The 18,077-nt window shown below is 32.1% G+C and overlaps 1 protein-coding gene across 2 annotated transcripts in view; it reads left to right on the top strand.

Annotated features, from left to right (window-relative positions):
• LOC118186822 (uncharacterized) overlaps positions 1-18,077 on the top strand; it is a 370,423-nt gene that overhangs the window by 132,634 nt on the left and 219,712 nt on the right. The window lies entirely within an intron of this gene.

The raw sequence follows: 18,077 nt of genomic DNA, 5'->3' as shown, positions 1-18,077 counted from the left end.
AGTTTATGTCAGCGCAACAGAACATGTTTTGTTTACAATTAGTTAGCTTTTGCATGTCAATCGGGAGGTCTAGTTTTAAACATTGGAGGCGCGAACTAATATCTCAGAGGTTGACACGCAAGATCTGCATCTTATCTCCTGTTTGGTAATTCAAAACAGAGCAAGAAATAAAAAGAAACACTGTCTTCTCTAACTTCCCAACGTGTTTGTTTGTTTGTTTAGATGTGGCAACGAACCTCTTAAGGAGACTCAACCCATTTGCGTTAGAAGCCAATAAATCATACCTTGGTTAGACTTTCGCACTTTTCGAATGATGCGTCATCCACATCGCTTCTAACATACAAAGCGACATTATTTCACCAATGTGACTTTCTTTCTTTGTTTTTCTTTTTTAACTTCACCGTATGACCCGCAGGTAACATGACCCTAATCGGAAGTATCCAGAATAATCAGAATAAAACTGCTTTCTCTTTTTACCAAATGTGACGTGTGGTGATGGTTATCAACGCTCCCATTTAATTGTGCAATTATTATATTCTATTAAAAAAGAAAACGATATATTTTAAGTTCATTTTACACTCATGAAATGTCTTTGAAACTGTTTAATTTCAATTGCAGAACATCGTGTTAAATTTTCAATACATTTTACCATATTCTAAAGTTAAGAGTGTAATTAAAACATTTCATAAACTATTATTTTTTATTTTAAGCATTTACTGTAATCTACACTCAACAGTATTTTTCTTTTATTTCTTTTTCTGTCAATAAAATCCTGTCGTAACGATCCTGTAGTAGTGTGAATCCTGTCGTAGCGATTACTTCCCTAAGACCATCCAGTTTTGAACTGATAATAAGTATTTCTGAGAAAGTAAATGAAAGTCACTGCTGAAATTTGCATCGACGATCACATCCGCAGAAGACAAAAATTTTTGGGACAGCGGATAATCATCTTAAGATAAATAATGGTTTTCTAAAAATAAAAAAACTCACAAATAAAATACATTAAAATTGAGCTCAATTTTAATGTACTTTATTTGTGAGTTTTTGAATTAGTACGTTCATCTGAAACAAATCAATTTAATTTCAAAAAGTAACATAATGGTCCCTAACAGCTCTAAGCTAGGGGTTCTCAACCGGTGGTACGCAAAAGAAAAATATGTGGCACGCAAAGAAGCAACTTATTTTTAACTATTAAATTCAAAAATTAAAAAACCAATATCCTGATTGAGTTTTTTTTCTCTTAACACTCATAAATTTATGCGATCTGAGCTTTGTTCAAGAGTGGTGGTGGTAGTAGTACTTTGTCGTGGTGGTACTGAAGGTTTTCAGTTTTTGTTTAGATGGTACTTGTTAGTCAAAAGGTTGAGAACCGCTGCTCTAAGCTGATCCTTTCGATTTACTTCGAAATTCATACTGGGAGATGTTAGTCCACTTACCGCTTTCCAGCTATGGTTATTTAATGGGCTTAAAAATTGGAAATTCTGTTTTTTTCACGTTTGGTGTGAAATAATTAAGTTTATGCTCCTAAACCTTTATTTTAGCCTTTCTAAAAGAGATATTGGGACATCACTGAATATTGCAGAGACATCAAATTCCGCATTAAGAATCTCCGACTCTTTAAAGTCAATACGCAACTCCACATTATGAGGTTCACCACAAGTAATCCCTTAACACACCCCACACCAAAAGATCTGACCCTTCAGCCTTCTTGATATTTTTCCTCTTTTAAATGTGGTTCCATTAGATTTTCTTTTTCTAAGGGATCCTGCCAGCGTCCGAGCGGTAAAGTCGCTGGACGCTGGTAAGTCATCCTGGGTTTCATTCCAGGCGAACAGGATAGCTGCATGGACATTTTCATAGTTTCCCTCGCGTGTGACATAAATACAAGCCAGTTTTCCTTGAAAAGTCCTCCAAGAAGTCATCCCTTCACTAGGTTTTGTCATAAACAAATAAGCTAAACCAAACGAATTCTTAAAATATTTAATTCTAATAATTTTTTTTTTAAATTCCCAGTTCCTAAAATTTTCACTAGAGCTACGAAATATTTATTTCGTTTATCACAAATATCTTAGTTAGTTTTAACTACGTACATTTATTTCTCTTCCTGCAATTCAAAAGAAATATTTTCCTTTTCAATCAGATCTCTTTTCTTTTCTTTTCTTTTTTTTTTTTTTTAGCCCAGACGAGCTGTTGTTAGTCTCGAAACGGCATTTTGCGTCGAATAACTGTATCACTTTTAAGTATATGTGGTTTTAAGTATAAGTATCAATGGCTGTATCACTTTTAAAATTGTTCCCACCAAATATTATCGCCCTGCATTATATTTAAAGAAAATAAATAATGAGTAATCTACATGAATGCATCTATACTTCTCGCACTGTGCAAAAACAACGGAACCTAGAACCATCAAATGTTGATTAACATAGCCCTCCACTCAAACATGGGCACCTGGAATTTTGAATTTGTTTTATTGTCCATTTCATATTTTGTAAACCTTTAACGAATTTTTGTTTCAAAAGCTCAACAGTTTTAAAGTGAGCAAGGGCGCAACTGCAGGAAATAAAAAATTTTTATCTTCAACGTGAGAGACCGTCTATCGGAAATTCTAAAGATATACCGTTTTTAAATATTTTTAGCCCAATGTGGCGTTAGCCCAAGTGATGGCCAAACGTGCATGTGTCTGTAAATGAAAACAACACCAGTTTGTGCGTAATATAAAATCTGAATGCTTTCAGATTTGTTTTATTATAATTTAATTTCAGTCTTAAAATTTTAATTAAATATTTTTTAAAAGACCTGAAAATTTCTAACTAGATTTTTTTTGTTCACGATATTGTAAAAATAATAAGATAGACTGTTTACGGTAGCGGAATTTAACTATGAGTTTAAGTGGATCAGGTCAAACGATGTAGCATTATAAGACTTTCCAGTCTAATAATGCTACATCTATAATGCTACAGTCTATAATGCTACTGCCCTTTTCCAGTCTAGTTACGCTCGAACATCAAGAAGGTGATTTGAAATGGGAACCTAAAATTAAGAACTGGATGGAAGCAAAAGAACAATTTTCAACCTTTTGAAATCATGGCCCATCATGCTCATATTAATTCATATTGGAAAGCCCAATTCAACGAGCAACAATATCGTAATTAATAGAAGAAAAAGAAGGCAAAATGTACCTGCAATCTGAAAATTTCAAATTATAATCTAAAACTTAGAAAAAGAGCTTATTATTAAAAATTTTTAAATATTAAAAAATATAAAAATTGAAATACATATTATTTAACTTATCATGCACATATGATCCCTTTGTTAAAGGAAGATATTATCTACTGCTACCAACTTATAAAATTAATACTTTAATCTTGAATAAACTTAAAACTTAAAGTGAAAAGACTTTATTTTTATAGTAGTTCCGGCTTTGAATTCCTATTTTATTTCTGAACATAAAATGGCCTAAACAAGAAAACATGAAAATATCATAGTAATATCCTAGTTTGAGTCGCCCAATCAGTGTAGTGGTCAGAAAAGCTGACTGCGATGCCGAAGGGCCTGCCTGGGTTCGAATCCCGGAGAAGGCATGGTTGTAACTGTCCGTCCCTTCATAGGAAAGGCGATGGTAGCCCACCCATTAGGTGCCTCCATAATAAAGGGACCACCACATCCGGCCTTGTATAGATTAATGGACTGGGTTACCTTTGTAATTGTTCACAATCTTCCATTGAAAAAAAAAAATATCCTAGTTTGATTAAAATAAAATAAAGATATACATATGTGTATGTGATGTTGTAGTTTTTGCGGAAGGTGAAACCAATCAACTTGTTAATTATGGTCGAAGTAATAACAGATGTGACACCCATGCCGATAACATGGTACATGATTGAACGATTAGAAAAACGATAAAATCCTTGAGATAATCAAAATATATCTTTATTGCTTGATGATTAAGCTGTTAAAACATCATATGGAGAGGCCCAGCGTAATCACAGAGTATTTTGAGGGGCAATACGCAGTCACACTTTATTCAAACAATACAGAAAGAAGGCGGAGCGAGAACCGCGGTTTATTCAAACCGCGTTTCACGTTGTTTTAATTTTTTAATGTTATGTGCTTATGCTTTTGCAGCCAAAAATTTGGCATTCTAAAGATATTTGAACTATAATAACTGCGGTCATATTTATAAGCCGGAAAGTCTGTTTTAACTCTGAGCAGCGATCGGGAAAAGATTTTGCGGCGCAGAGAAATTGCAGTAAAAGAGTGATGTAACATGCTGCAGAGAGTCTCAAAATGATGTAAAACGTATCTTCGAAGGGAGGCTGTGTTTAATTAACATTTATGGATACAAATGTCTATTGCCATTTGAGTTTAAATTAAGTTTAATAATTTTGCTTCATATTATATATATTACAATGTTCCAAAATTATTTAAGACTTAAAAAGAACTTTTCAGGTGAATTTTTTTTAATTTGACACTTTAGACTGGTTCATCAGCTAATTTTGGATACAGAAACGCAGTGGCTTTCAAGTGGAGGAGGGACTGTAATTGAGTCTGATGTACCCTCCTCTTGATAACGCTATGTCAAATTTGATTGAATTCCTCCTGTTTCGTATTTTTTCTGGTTTTTTTAACTTTTGGGTTTTAATTTTACAATTCTTTAATTCTTATTTTACATATTTATAGGGTATTTTGAAATTTATTGGTATTGAATTTTCCCTATTTAGGGTCTTTGTGTAAAATTGGTTCTGAACAGCTTACTTTATATACATATGTATGTATAAAAAGTACAAAGTGTATGTACAATATGTATAAAGTGAAAAGCAGTTCAAAACCTAATCCAGTTGCGCACTGAAAGCAGCAACAAATGGTGGTAATAATGCAAAATAAAATAAAAAAATAAAAATACGTTTAAAATTCATCATATATGCAATATATGATGGAAATATGGAATATGCGAAAACCAAATATGGAATATGCGAAAACCAAAAACGAAAAATGAAATTTATACTTTTCGCATCATCATCATCAGGGTTTGATACAACGAAAGAAGTATATAAATAAAGCAGCCTGTTTCTGAACCGTCAAAGGCACAAATTAAAATTTAAAAATTATCGGCCTGTAGGGGTTGGACTGATAAATACATAAATTACTTAATTACTTTTATTGTTTTTCTAAGAGTATTTTAAATTTTAAATTTCGTGTTGCTGGTTTCCTAACTCTTGTTGGATTGTTGGTTATTTAACTTAGTTGACGCTGGTTACTAGTTTTCATGCTTGAGCTAAAATGACTTTCTGCCTTTCCTTGAAAGTTCAGTGACCTTATGTCGATGGATTATACCTCCACGAGACATTGCATCACTCAATGTCACTGGATTACTACATAGCGTCCAAAAATAGGCCAAGTTCGTCCCAAGGATTTTAAGTTCGTTCGCTTACACTACGCACGAATCCGACACTGAGGTATCCTTAAAGTCAATAAAAATGTATACTAATAAATTCCACTCTTACAGCTGTCGTTGTGTTCCAGTACTGCTATTATTACTGAAGGTATCTTATAAAAATGCGATAATATTTGCCATCGCATATTAGGTATTTAAGAAATGACAAAATGTCTTTTGAATGGCTTCAATATAGCCTATAGTTCGAGAGGTATGTGACTTCACAGTTAAACGACATCACTTTAAACGAAGGGATTAGAAAGATACTCATTACTTACTTGGTATGTTCTCTTTGATTTTAGATCATTAGAACTGAAACACATCGATTTCATCTTACGGGATCACGTGAAGTCAGAGATATAACAGAAATCTTTGAGCACTGTAGATGAGTTCATTGAGCGCATCCATCCAGCCTTAGACAACATTAGGATGACGCCAGATATCTCTGAAAACTCAAACAGTCCACATTAGAGTAATGCCCACATTTAGTGCACTTTAAGGAAACCTATATCCAGAACCCGCCCAAGAAGCAGAATATGACAGGATATCTCGCCAAATTACAGAGATACCCATTTATTCAATGCTTGGACCTGCCCCTGTATTTTTTGTTTTAGGCAGAGCTCATCTCTCTAGATTTCTTTCTTTCTTTTTCTTTTTTCTTTTTTTTCTTTTTTTTTTTTTTTTGTTATATTACACAGAAAAATACAGCAATTTCGCATATAATTTTTCTAAAATCATCCATCTATGCACAATATTCGTAACAATATATATTTTTCTGCATATGTCAAAGAAAAACCTAATAAATAAAAGAAAAAGAATTATCATTTTTTATTCTCACGCTTTGTCCTACTTCGAAAGTTTGTACTTTGAAAATCTTCGTAAAATTTGTTTATGCTTAGTTTAAGTAATATTTAGTGGTTAGTTGAACCTATTAGAATTATTTGAAATAAATGTAAATTAGAAAACCTTTAGCTGTCAACATGTTTAAATTGCGAAGTGTAACCAACAGAAATTTCTTGCGGGTACTCAAATTTAGATTTCAGAGAGAAAATAAATTTAAATTTGAACTTTTCTTTTGACTACATTTTATATGTTTTGATATATATCTCTGAGGGATTATGCACCTAAAGAAAATAGAAAAATTAATTTAAAAGTAGGTTCCGACAAGCTGTTGTAGAAAAAAAAACTGAATATTATTGAAAATAATTTTCATTTGAACATAATTTTTCACTTAAACCATGTTCGAAGTAAATTAAATTTTAAGAAAATAATTTCAATACATATTACAAATTTACATGCAATATACCAGACACACGTGTCACGTGTAACATCAGGTTAAATATACAAAACAATATATAAATTGCTTCTTTCAATTAGAATAATGTTTGGCAGTGAATGTTAAAGTAATCCGTAAAACATGCAGATATGTGTTTTGGCCCTTTCAGATTTAAAGAAATCAGTTTTGTAAAATTACGAAATCTAACTTTTTATATCTTCTTCCAGGTTCCTATATTTACATTTACAAAAGATTTGGACTCTTTGTAAAAAATAGGACTCAAAGAGTTTGACTCTCATGCGATAAAAACTGATCAATATATTTAATATAGAAGCTAGGAATCAGTGTCAAGGGCTGTAGAAACATTCAAGAGAGAAATGTTTCCATTCGTACTTGATTAAAAATAAAATATCATTTACAAAAAGAATTAGGATATTCTGAGATTACATGACATGCATTTTTATACAGATTATTGTGAAAATACTGATCAATATACACTGGTGTGCAAAAATTAAGGACGAGACGGTTTTTTCAATATAACTTTGTACAAAAGCTTTCCAAATCAACACATTTCATACCGTAAGATCCCCAATACGTAAGGACATGAGTAATGTAAGCAACACTTACTAAAAGAGAAATCAGAGGGATTAAAAGAAGCTTTATTGAAAAAGTAGCATGGAGCGCAATGCGACTGAAGGCCGAAACATCCCTGTGATGGGTGTCCAGCAAGAAACATCCGGTCTTTAATAGGGGACATGATCTCCCCAGACTGCTAGGCAGGTTTCACAGCGTCTGCCCATGCTGAGAATGAGGGTGTCAATGAGTTGTTGAGGCATTGCTGCCCATTCGTCTTGCAGCGCCAATCGAAGCTCCGGAATCGTTACTGGTGGTAAGGTACGAGCTGCCAAGTGTCTGCCTAGAAAATTCCATACATGCTCGATGGGATCGTGCCGGCCAATCCATACTTCAATATCCTCACTCTCTAAGAGCTGTTCGGCAGCTACTCTGCGATGACATGGTGCATTGTCGTCCATGAAAAGGAACTGTGGACCCATAGTGCCTCTATAAAGACGCACATATGGAAGAAGAATCTCGTTACAATAACGGGTCCCGTTGACTGAACCTGCGTCGAAGATGTGAAGGTCTGTACGACTACTGATGCCTCCCCAAACGAGAACACCGCCACCTCCATACCTGTCCCTTTCAATGATGTTCGAGGGATGATTGCGGCTTCCCCGCTTTCTCCAGGTGAGTATGCGATGAGAATCGCTACTCAGACTGAATCTGCTCTCATCTGTAAAGAGTACTCGTCCCCATTCATTGTCTCTCCAATTCCGTTGTTCCCGGCACCACAGACAACGCCCTCTCCGATGGGCAGGCGTCAGAGGTACACACCGTACAGGGCGTTGTGCAAACAGACTACCACCGTGCAGTCTTCTGGCCACGGTAAAACGCGATAACGGTCGCCCAGTTGCCTGTGTCGTGTGTCTAGGGATTTCTCCCGCTGTCTGCCGCCTGTTTCTTCTGGCCTGTAAGGCAATATACCGGTCATTTGCGGGTGTGGTTCCTCGTGGACGACCACTATTAAACCCCCGGATAGCTGTTCCTGTAGTTTGAAATTGTCTCCAAAGTCGTGAAACGATGCTGTGAGCAATTCTGAACTCTGCAGCCACACTTGTCACACTGCGGCCTTCCTCCAACTTCCCAATGATTTGACCTCGGGTAAAAGCATCCAGATGTCGTCTAACAGATTGATTATTAGCCATTTCTCGCTGAGGCAGCAACTCGGTGTGATTTTAACTGCTATACGGTGTGCAATCTCTTTGCCAGAAATACTGATCTTACACCGACAACATGCTTTATACTACTCAGACACTCCCCCATTACGTCTACCTGCATATCTGGGCATGTGCTACCGTACATCACCTTACTTAATCTCCTGATTGGTCTTTCTGTCCGCTCTGCCTCTTCGGTCAGCTGATATGCTAATTTTTCGACTTCGTCCTTAATTTTTGCACACCAGTGTATCTCTGTATCTATATCTAACACACACACACAAAATAAATACAAAATGAAAAGCAGTTCAAAACCTAATCTAATTGCTTGCTGATAGAAGCAACAAGTGGTGGTAACAATGCAAAATAAAATAAAAATGAAAATAAATAGAAAATATAAAGTGCGTTTAAAATGTATCCCACATTCATTTCGGAATAGACCATACGCAAAAACCAAAAACCAGAATCAGAGGAAAAAAAAAATCAAGAAGAAAAAGAGAATCAGAAAAAAAAAAAAAAAAAAAGGGGGAGGGGGCGCAAAATATACCAAACCAAAAATGAAATATGAACTTTACATTTTTCGATGCATCGTGATTAGGAATTTGCTGCGACGAAAGAAGTAAATAAGTAAAATAGCCTGTTTCTGAACCAACAAAAACCCAAGCTAAACTTTTTAATTTTAAACTAAAGTTTAAATTTAAAATAAAATAATCTCAAATAATAAAACTAATCGGTTCTTCATAAATCTAAGCCCTATAGAGCGAAGTGCAGAAAATTGCAAACTTATAACTTCAAAAACATAGACAATTTCAAAAAGATTGCGAAATAATAGACAAATTTGAAAAAATTATTTTTATCAGATAGAGTCCAAAAACAGAATTTGCAAAAATAATAAATCCAGTACTTGATAAAACAAAATCATATGCAAATATTTTAATAAAATATTGGAAAATCAAAACTATATGCAAATTTTGAAAACGTACAAGCATACAAGCTGGGTTAAAAGATAGCAAAAATCATAAACAAGTAAGAAAGCTTAATATTCTAGTAATCATTTTCAGTTAAAATGTGAGTCCAAAAACATGTAAAACAGAGATAACCCAAGATATGAAAAATAAATGAAAAAAATGAAAATGTTATCTAAAAATGTAAAATAAAAAGTAATAAAAAATAGAGTAGTCAGTTCTTAAAATCATTAGAGCAACAAAAGTTTTGAACGGAAAAAAATATTTGCCTTTATTGTAGTAATATCTATATTTCTATCTATCTATCTATATATATATTTTAAAAAAAGATGTTAATTTTACAAGGAAAATAATATTTTCCTAAATATAAGTATAGGGACCGGAGGAACATTTCTTTAACCATTAAAATGCCGAAATGTGAATCTTTGAGTCATTTAAAACATTTTTGTAAGTTGAAATACGAGGGCATTTCGAAAAGTAAAGATACATCGTACGCCAGAGGAAAAGAAAAGTTTTGGTGAGCAAGTTGGCAACACAGGTGTTAATCTTGAACCGTTAGCTTTCTCCTCGCGGTCGTTCGGCATTTCAACGTTGATTCTGGTTGGAGTAGGTCGTGTTAAAATGGCTGCGCCGATTCAGAATCCCGCCAAATGCGAAGTACTCTCCGTCATACGTTTTCTTCATGCAAAAGGTCAGCGACCAGCGGATATTCACAAAGAAATTGTTTCTGTTTATAGGAATATTATGAATCGACAAAATGTAACGAAATGGTGTCGTCATTTCTCTGAAGGTAGGATCGATGTTCATGACGAACAAAGAACAGGTCGGCCATCTGTGATCTTTGATGCCCTTTTTCAGAGAACAGAGGAAGCAATTCGTGCAAATAGACGTCTCAAATTGAAAGAATTGCATCAAATCACACTGGAAGTGTCAATGACAACTCTTTATGAAGTTGTGACTGTCAAGTTAGGGTACAGGAAATTGTGTGCGCGCGTGGTTCCAACAGGCGGCAACCTTCTATGACTGTGGGATACAAAAGCTTGTGCATCGACTTAACAAATGTTTGGATAACGGGGGTGATTATGTCGAAAAATAATAAATAATCCAGTTAATAAGATGTAACTGACGTCTTCTAAATATTTTTTTTTTTTTTTTTAAGGAATGCGAGCCATTGTATCTTTACTTTTCGAAATGCTCTCGTATATGTCAAACACCAACGATTGCGAAAATAAAGGCGCTGTTACACTTTTGCAGATACAATGTGTGTATGTGTGTGTGTGTTTATGTATATTTATAAATATTAGCAGATAATCAAGTGCGCTAATGAACTCCAACTGCGCTAATGAAAATCCCCCCCGTGTCGAACTATAGTCCAACTGCGCCAATCAAAATTTCTTCCCCCCTGCTGCCTACAGGTTTACAATTTAACTTTTTGAAGCCAATTGTAGCCAAGAGGAAAATAAAAATAAATAAATAGAATTACATATCACAAGAACAAGTAAAAAATATCTAACAAGCAAGCTAATTCCTTGAATAACAGTAATAAATGCGAGAGCTAACAAAAAAAATAAAAGGTATTGGTAAACATACATATTAGCATTACAAACATCTTTCATTTATTATAATAATATCATAAATTAAATAATTATAAAGTATTTCATATCAAAGTGTGTTAAAGTGTGCTAAAAATATTTTTTGTTATTTAAAGTATTCATGTAAATGTTTGCAGAAATTAAATTTAGTTAAATTTAAAAAAAGCGTAGCATGAAATCTATTATAACAACATTACTATGCATTTGGAACACTGACGTATAAATTGTAAATAAATTTAAATTATTATGCTAAGAAGTTTTTTCTAAAATTTATCTAGAAGAAAGGAATTAGATAAACAGTACTGCAAATTAATATAATCAATCAGGCCTCTCAATAAATAAAAGTTTATTTTTTTAATCAAAAATTAAAAATTGGGGTGCAAAATTTTGAGGAATACTAGGAAATATCTGAACATATAATTAATTAGAAATGTATAATTAAATTAATAACAAGCTAATTAACAGTAACATTAAGCTTAATTTCATTCAATCTAAAACAGGCAATCGATCAGGTGCTCCGCATAAATGAAGTTTTAATGCTATTTTACGTAGATTTGCGTATAAAACAAAAGTAGCACTTGTGAAAAGAGTGAATAATGTACTGATAGTCAACAGGAATTAAAATACGGCGGCTAAAAATATAACTACTTGTCAGAAGGTATGCAAAGTTGGCATGGTTAGAGCAATTGAATGATTATAGAAAACTCATAAAGTTAAGCGCTACAGTGGGAAAGGAAAATTCTGCAATAAACATGTTGATAAAATTAGATGGAGAAATAATCCTTAATTTATTGATATCCATATAAACTCTATGCTTTTGGAAAAATGTTACATACAATTTGCACCGACGTATCAATCACCGAAACCGAGTTAATTTCTTTCCTTATTTTTTCTTATTAGAGGGATTTGTAAAAAGATAGGCTAAGGTAAAGGTGAAAACTTTTGCAATATTTTTAAAGAATAAATTAAAAAAGTATTTTTACTTCATGAACTGAAATTTTTACGCTACATTTTTACACAATAAATAAGTATAAAAAAAAAAAGAAATAGCTGGGGGATCACTGGGACTAGAAACTCGGGTCGAACTACCAATGTTTAGTGACGTTTCCGCTTGATCATAAGACCATTTCATTATAAGACCTTTTGAAATTAGGCTGAATAATATAGTAAAGAAAATAGAAGATACAGCACACGTAATAACAACAGTGGGCTGAATTAGAGATTTACATGTTTAATGAAGGAGTTAAACTTACCTGTATGCCATTATGAAATGTTAGGAATGTAGCATAAAAGCATGAGTGAAGAAGGCAATGGCAATCTAAATCATTGTAATCTAAATGTATAACATTATCAGTATCTGCTATTAATTTCAATACTGCTGAAAAAATTATAAATGAATTATATTATAGATAACACGAACTCGTTGCATTATAAATTACAACAGTTACAAATATTATTAGCGTGATTTACGGACCATCTTTGTTAACAAATAATTTCAAGTAATTAATTTTACAAATAATTCAGCCTGAAACTAGGTTAGAAAATAAGCTGCATGCTGAAGATTAAGCTTTACCAAGGTGTTAGAAATATCTTTTCTTAACTAGAGTTATGATGCAAGAATTCGTAAAAATTATCATTTAAATATAAATTGGCATAAATACAATACAAAATATATAAATTCTACATACATGAAAACGTGAGTACAGTGCAACAATATGTGAAAAAGGAATAGATTAAAAGGGAACTGAAAATCCCAGGATATGAATATAAGGGAATTTTTTTTTTGTTAATTATGAAAATACTGCTGACACTCATAATTATTAATTTATTAATTAAATGTGTATTAGAAATTAAATGTATGCCAAAGTACATCAAGTGGAAAACAGAATAAATATTTAAATGTTTCTAGTATTAAAATATGGAATTTGTAACAAAGTTAAATAACCTTAAAATAACTTCCATGACTAAAAATGGAAAGCTTAATACGGGAATATATTCCAATAATATTAGTGTGAATTGAGAACAACTTAAGAAGTCCAATTTTTAGATTTAATAAAAAGAAATTTTTAAATTAAATTAGAACTGTTTACCTAAAATGGTAAATTTGAAAGTTAAAACCATTCTGCTATCTAAGAAGATTTGTTAATATTTATCTAGACAAGAAACTTATTTAAGGTGAGCTACAAATCCGATATTTGATACGTTGATTATATATAAATTTTTTGTATGTCATTACAGCGACTAAAATCTACAACTTGGAAAGTTTTTAATTCTTACAGGGAATAAAAAAGATCTGGCTGATCATTCCTTTAAGCATCATAAAACTTTAAAATGAGTGTAAAAGAAATTTATTTTTATTTTAGCACACGCCAGACTTTAAATTAATATTTGTTTTGCATTTTTTTACAATATTTGCACAATTTTTACAATATTGATAAATGAAAATAAAGGCTTACAGTCTCAATAGAATGTCCCATTAATGGCGATAAATGACTTTTTGTGGCACCCAATCTTCTTGGAAAAGATATAGGGGATAGGAAACGTCGCGCAGTTCGTGGATTAGATGAGAGGGGGAAGGGAATCTTCGATCAAATTTGGCGCAGTTCGTACCCTACCATCAAGTGTAAGGAAGGACTATTAAGAATTCTGCACCTAGGCTGCAATTATTTAATTAAATATAATTGTAATTAAAGGGGAATACTCCTATTAAAATTCTTATATTTCAAATTAAAGATAAGATTTAAGATTTCAAATTAAAGATAAAGAAAGCTAAGAAAATAAAAGAATTACAATTTGAAATCTGAATAAATTTTAATTTACAAATTCGTAACTTTTAAGTAATATTAAAAAAACTTTAAATTTTAAAAAATTTAGAAAATTTTTACAAGTATTAAATAGTAAAAGTTAAATCGGTATGGAAAAATTGATACTACTTTAGCAGACGGTTGCAAGGATTTTTGGCGATTTACGTTGGCGCAATTGTTGGCGCGGTTTTTACAATCGTCAGCCATCTTGTTATATCGTTGTAATATCGTTAAAAATAATGGATTAATTTTTTGTTGAAAATGTCGTTTTTTAAGATGGTAGGCAAATGTCAATAAATACATTTACTATAAGCATAAAATACTAAAGTAAGGTTAAATTATTACTTTCATATAGCAAAGAAATAGAATAAAAACTCTGCTATAAATACATTGCGCCAACGTTTAATTGGATTAAAATATTACTTAATTTGAATATCGGATTAAAAACATCATACCAACGTTAAAAAGAGTTAAAATATTACTTAAATTCAAATCTTTTAAAATAAGTTTTATAGAAAATAATAATTTAACATTAAAACAATAAATATCTCGTGGCAATGAATCAATGTGGCAATAAATATCTCGGCAATTTTTCAAAACAGTGTATTAATTTTTTAATAAAAATTGAAGTATACAATTATAAAGTAAAAGAAAAATATGTACTTACATTTTTTTGAGTATTTAACCTGTCGTATATTGATAAGCACCACCAAAAAAAAATCGGAATCATAATTTAGATATCAATGAAAAAAATTTCAAAAATGTAATATAATTTAAAAAAATGTACTCTAAGGAAAAAAATTTGAAAAATGTAATCTAAGGAATTCGAAGAGATGAATAATAAAATTTTAAAATGGCGCGGTAATGCACAAATATGCTGTAACCAATCAGGGAGCAGATTACATCATGAATGGAATTAAAATTATTTAAATATTCATACGTAATAAAATCATTTAAAAAATGCAAAATTAAATTGTAGTCTAATGTTTAACAGCCATAAATAATGTTTAAAACATTAGATTAAATTTATAGATATTAAAACCAATTACTTTTAAAGTAATGTGACGTCATTCATTACATCGTCCACAACATAAAATTCCATAAAATATCATAAACAATAAAATTTTTATTTCAAATAAAAATGCAAAATTAAATTGACTTTTAATATTTAGAAGTCATAAATAATATTTAAAACACGGAATTTATGCATAATAAAAGCATTATTTTAAAAATAAAATGACAACAAAGTATCGGTTACCATAAGTAACTTGTATAGCAATGGGTTTATTATAAGTCGTATCGCTCGAAAAAAAAAAAAAAAAAAAAAAAAAAAAAACATTTACCAAAGTAGTACCGAAAAATTCCTTTACTAGCAATGGCCAATAATCGTGAGTATGCATAAAATTGCGACAAAAATTTTATTAATGATAATTAAAGCTATATAAATAAAATTACTAAAAATGAACAATTGAAAAGATAACGAAATGATACCGAACCTTGAGGGGAATAAGCTTATTTAACACTCCTTCCAGTCTTTCAGATATCGTGTTTCGTCTTTGCTATGGATATGCAAATCGAAAATAGAAATGAAATTAAAATGTAAATATGTAATTCCTCAGATTTAACATATTCATATGCATATCAAGAATTCCCCTACACGATATAAATTAATTAAAAAAATATTTTTGCATTTAAAAAAGGTTTTTCATTCCAAATAGTTTAAATTAACTTGCCTCGTGTAGGGAAATTCTTGCAGTTTTCCGCAGTTTTATAATACTATTAACAATCGCAACCGTTTAGTCACAATTTAAGTCTATTGATTTTATATAGTACATATATTAAAAGCATTTCGCTGCAGCGCGTACAAATTGCTGGAAGGGATAGGTTACTCAAAGACTAATCAGGATCAGATAGCAGTGCAAGGTCAGAAGTGCAATTCAGAAGTAAAGCTACAGAAGAAGTTGTTGAAGAACTGTTAAAAACGTCCGTGCAGAAAACCATCATTTGATAATCGTGTGTAGAGGCAGTACCGGTGGAAAGTTTCACGAATAACTGTTTCAACACATATGCATCTAGCACATAGAGCTGCTTACTGTAACAAGAGAGCTACTTAGCTCCTCTATCGGAGTGCTACACATTGAGGCTTATTCCAAGCGACCAGACGCTGGTATGGCTGCATCAAAGATTATGTTAAATGGGTTTTTTAGACAGAAGTGTCATGAATCGTGAATGCAGAAATCATTCCATTAGCCTGGAAGATCGATGGGTATTCGCTTCAATTTCCCCCAAATTACCGTTTAGAGTATCCGGAACTTGAACAAATTGCAGCTATTTAGCAACGCGTAGCAAATACTATAACTTGATGATTAGCCACAGAGGGCTGTTTTTGCATAATGGTGTCTTCGGAAAATGATAGTGAACCCCATTTAGAATGTGGCTTATTCTAAATCGCGTACTATAATATGCATTCATCACTAAAAAATAGTTTCGAAAAACATCTCATTAAGGAATACACACCTCACATACTTCTCTAGGGAATAGTTTCGATAAACATCTTGATTGTAACAAATTAAATAATTTTAATTAAGGGATGAGATTTAGTTTGTAATGTATATAAGTACTCATTTTTACTTCCTTGTACAAACATTGTGCATCCTTATGAATAACTCAAAAACGATTAGAAGTAGGACATTGAAATATTGTATAGGGGACTACTACTATAATATCTAACTTTGCACTTCCCTTTTTTATTGCGATCGGAAGTGCCAGACGTATATATGTATATACACACACACATACACACACACCTCTTACCCGGCTTAGAAGTCCTTATCCAGCCTTTATTTTCGCAACCGCTTGTCATAGTAATATACGTCTAATTACAGAAGTTTTTTTTTTTTTTTAAAAATGACGAAAATATTTATGTTTTGGCACTGCCAAGGTAAAAAAAAGTTCATTTTCAATAAATAACGAAATCTAACCTTTACTGGTTAGATCTAACCAGTAAAGGTTAGATTTCGTTATTTATTGAGTCTCCAGTTTCCTATACATATATTTAGGAAAGTTTTATACTCGTTGTGAAAAAATAAAATTATAAGAAGTTTCATTTCCGTACGACAAAATTTCACAGGGATATTTAATTTCAAAATTTTCAATTTTTTATATCTCTTTCACCTTGCCTTGCGACATCGGTGAATTAAGTTAGAATAATTCGAGGAAATAAGTTTAAATGAAGTGCAACAAAAAATGTGTATAATTTAATAGATACAAGGAAGTCGTGCGGTGTCTACATCAGATACTTTTAATATTATTCTAGAATAGTGTATTTTTGATTCTTCTAATTTCTTCATTTTGGAAATTCTTCACCTAAGATTTTTCTTTCTTCATTTTGGAGATTCACCTAAGATTCTTCATTTTGGAGGCCACCCAGACGTTATAGTGGTTAGGGGACCCTGCGATACCGAAGGGTCCAAGTAAGGATCCCGGAGAAAAGGTATGGCTGTAACTGTCCGTCCGTTCCTAAGGGGTAGCGGTGGCTCGCCTATTAGATGCTTTGTCCAAGCCTAAGTCTGCTAAGTGCTCGCGAATGAAAAAAAGAATGTTTTGAATTTATATATTTTTGAAATCTTGCCTTGATGCGTAATTGTTTTTCGTAAAAATAAGCAGTACGTATATGTTTTACAACATATGATAAATATTGATAAATGGCAACAGCTTTCAGATTAAATTACATGCACACCATCATTTACTGTTTTCTAAGAATTTTATGTAATTTTGATCAATTGTGATGTTATGCAACTCTGCAAATAATGTATGAAGGATATATACTAAATATTGTACCTTGATGTCGATGCAAAGGAGGAAATGTAGAATCTAAACTTTTCAGTTTTATAATTATCATAGTTTGTAAGCTTTTGTTTATTCGTGTTTGAATATTTTTGACTTACTGCATATTAGAATCAGTGACCAATTAATGCGTTTTGGACTTTCGAGCATCAGCGTAAGCTTGGATATGATGTAGAAGATTAGGATAGGATTTTTTTTCTGCTTTGGTGGAGTATGGAATGTCATATTTCAAAGTTACATGCTTTCCGGTTTTCCACATTAAATAATGAGTAAGAAAGTTTTGATACATGTTTGGATGCGCTGTTGCACTTCAGTACTTCAATATTGCACTTAAAGGGAGTAAGCAATTCAATGATGAATGAGCAAATTACAATACTTTATTGGT

Source organism: Stegodyphus dumicola, chromosome 8, assembly GCF_044657685.1.
Source record: "Stegodyphus dumicola isolate Sdum_Otavi_A_Nest chromosome 8, ASM4465768v1".
Lineage (NCBI taxonomy): Eukaryota > Metazoa > Arthropoda > Arachnida > Araneae > Eresidae > Stegodyphus > Stegodyphus dumicola.
This window is presented reverse-complemented; position numbering and strand designations above follow the sequence as displayed.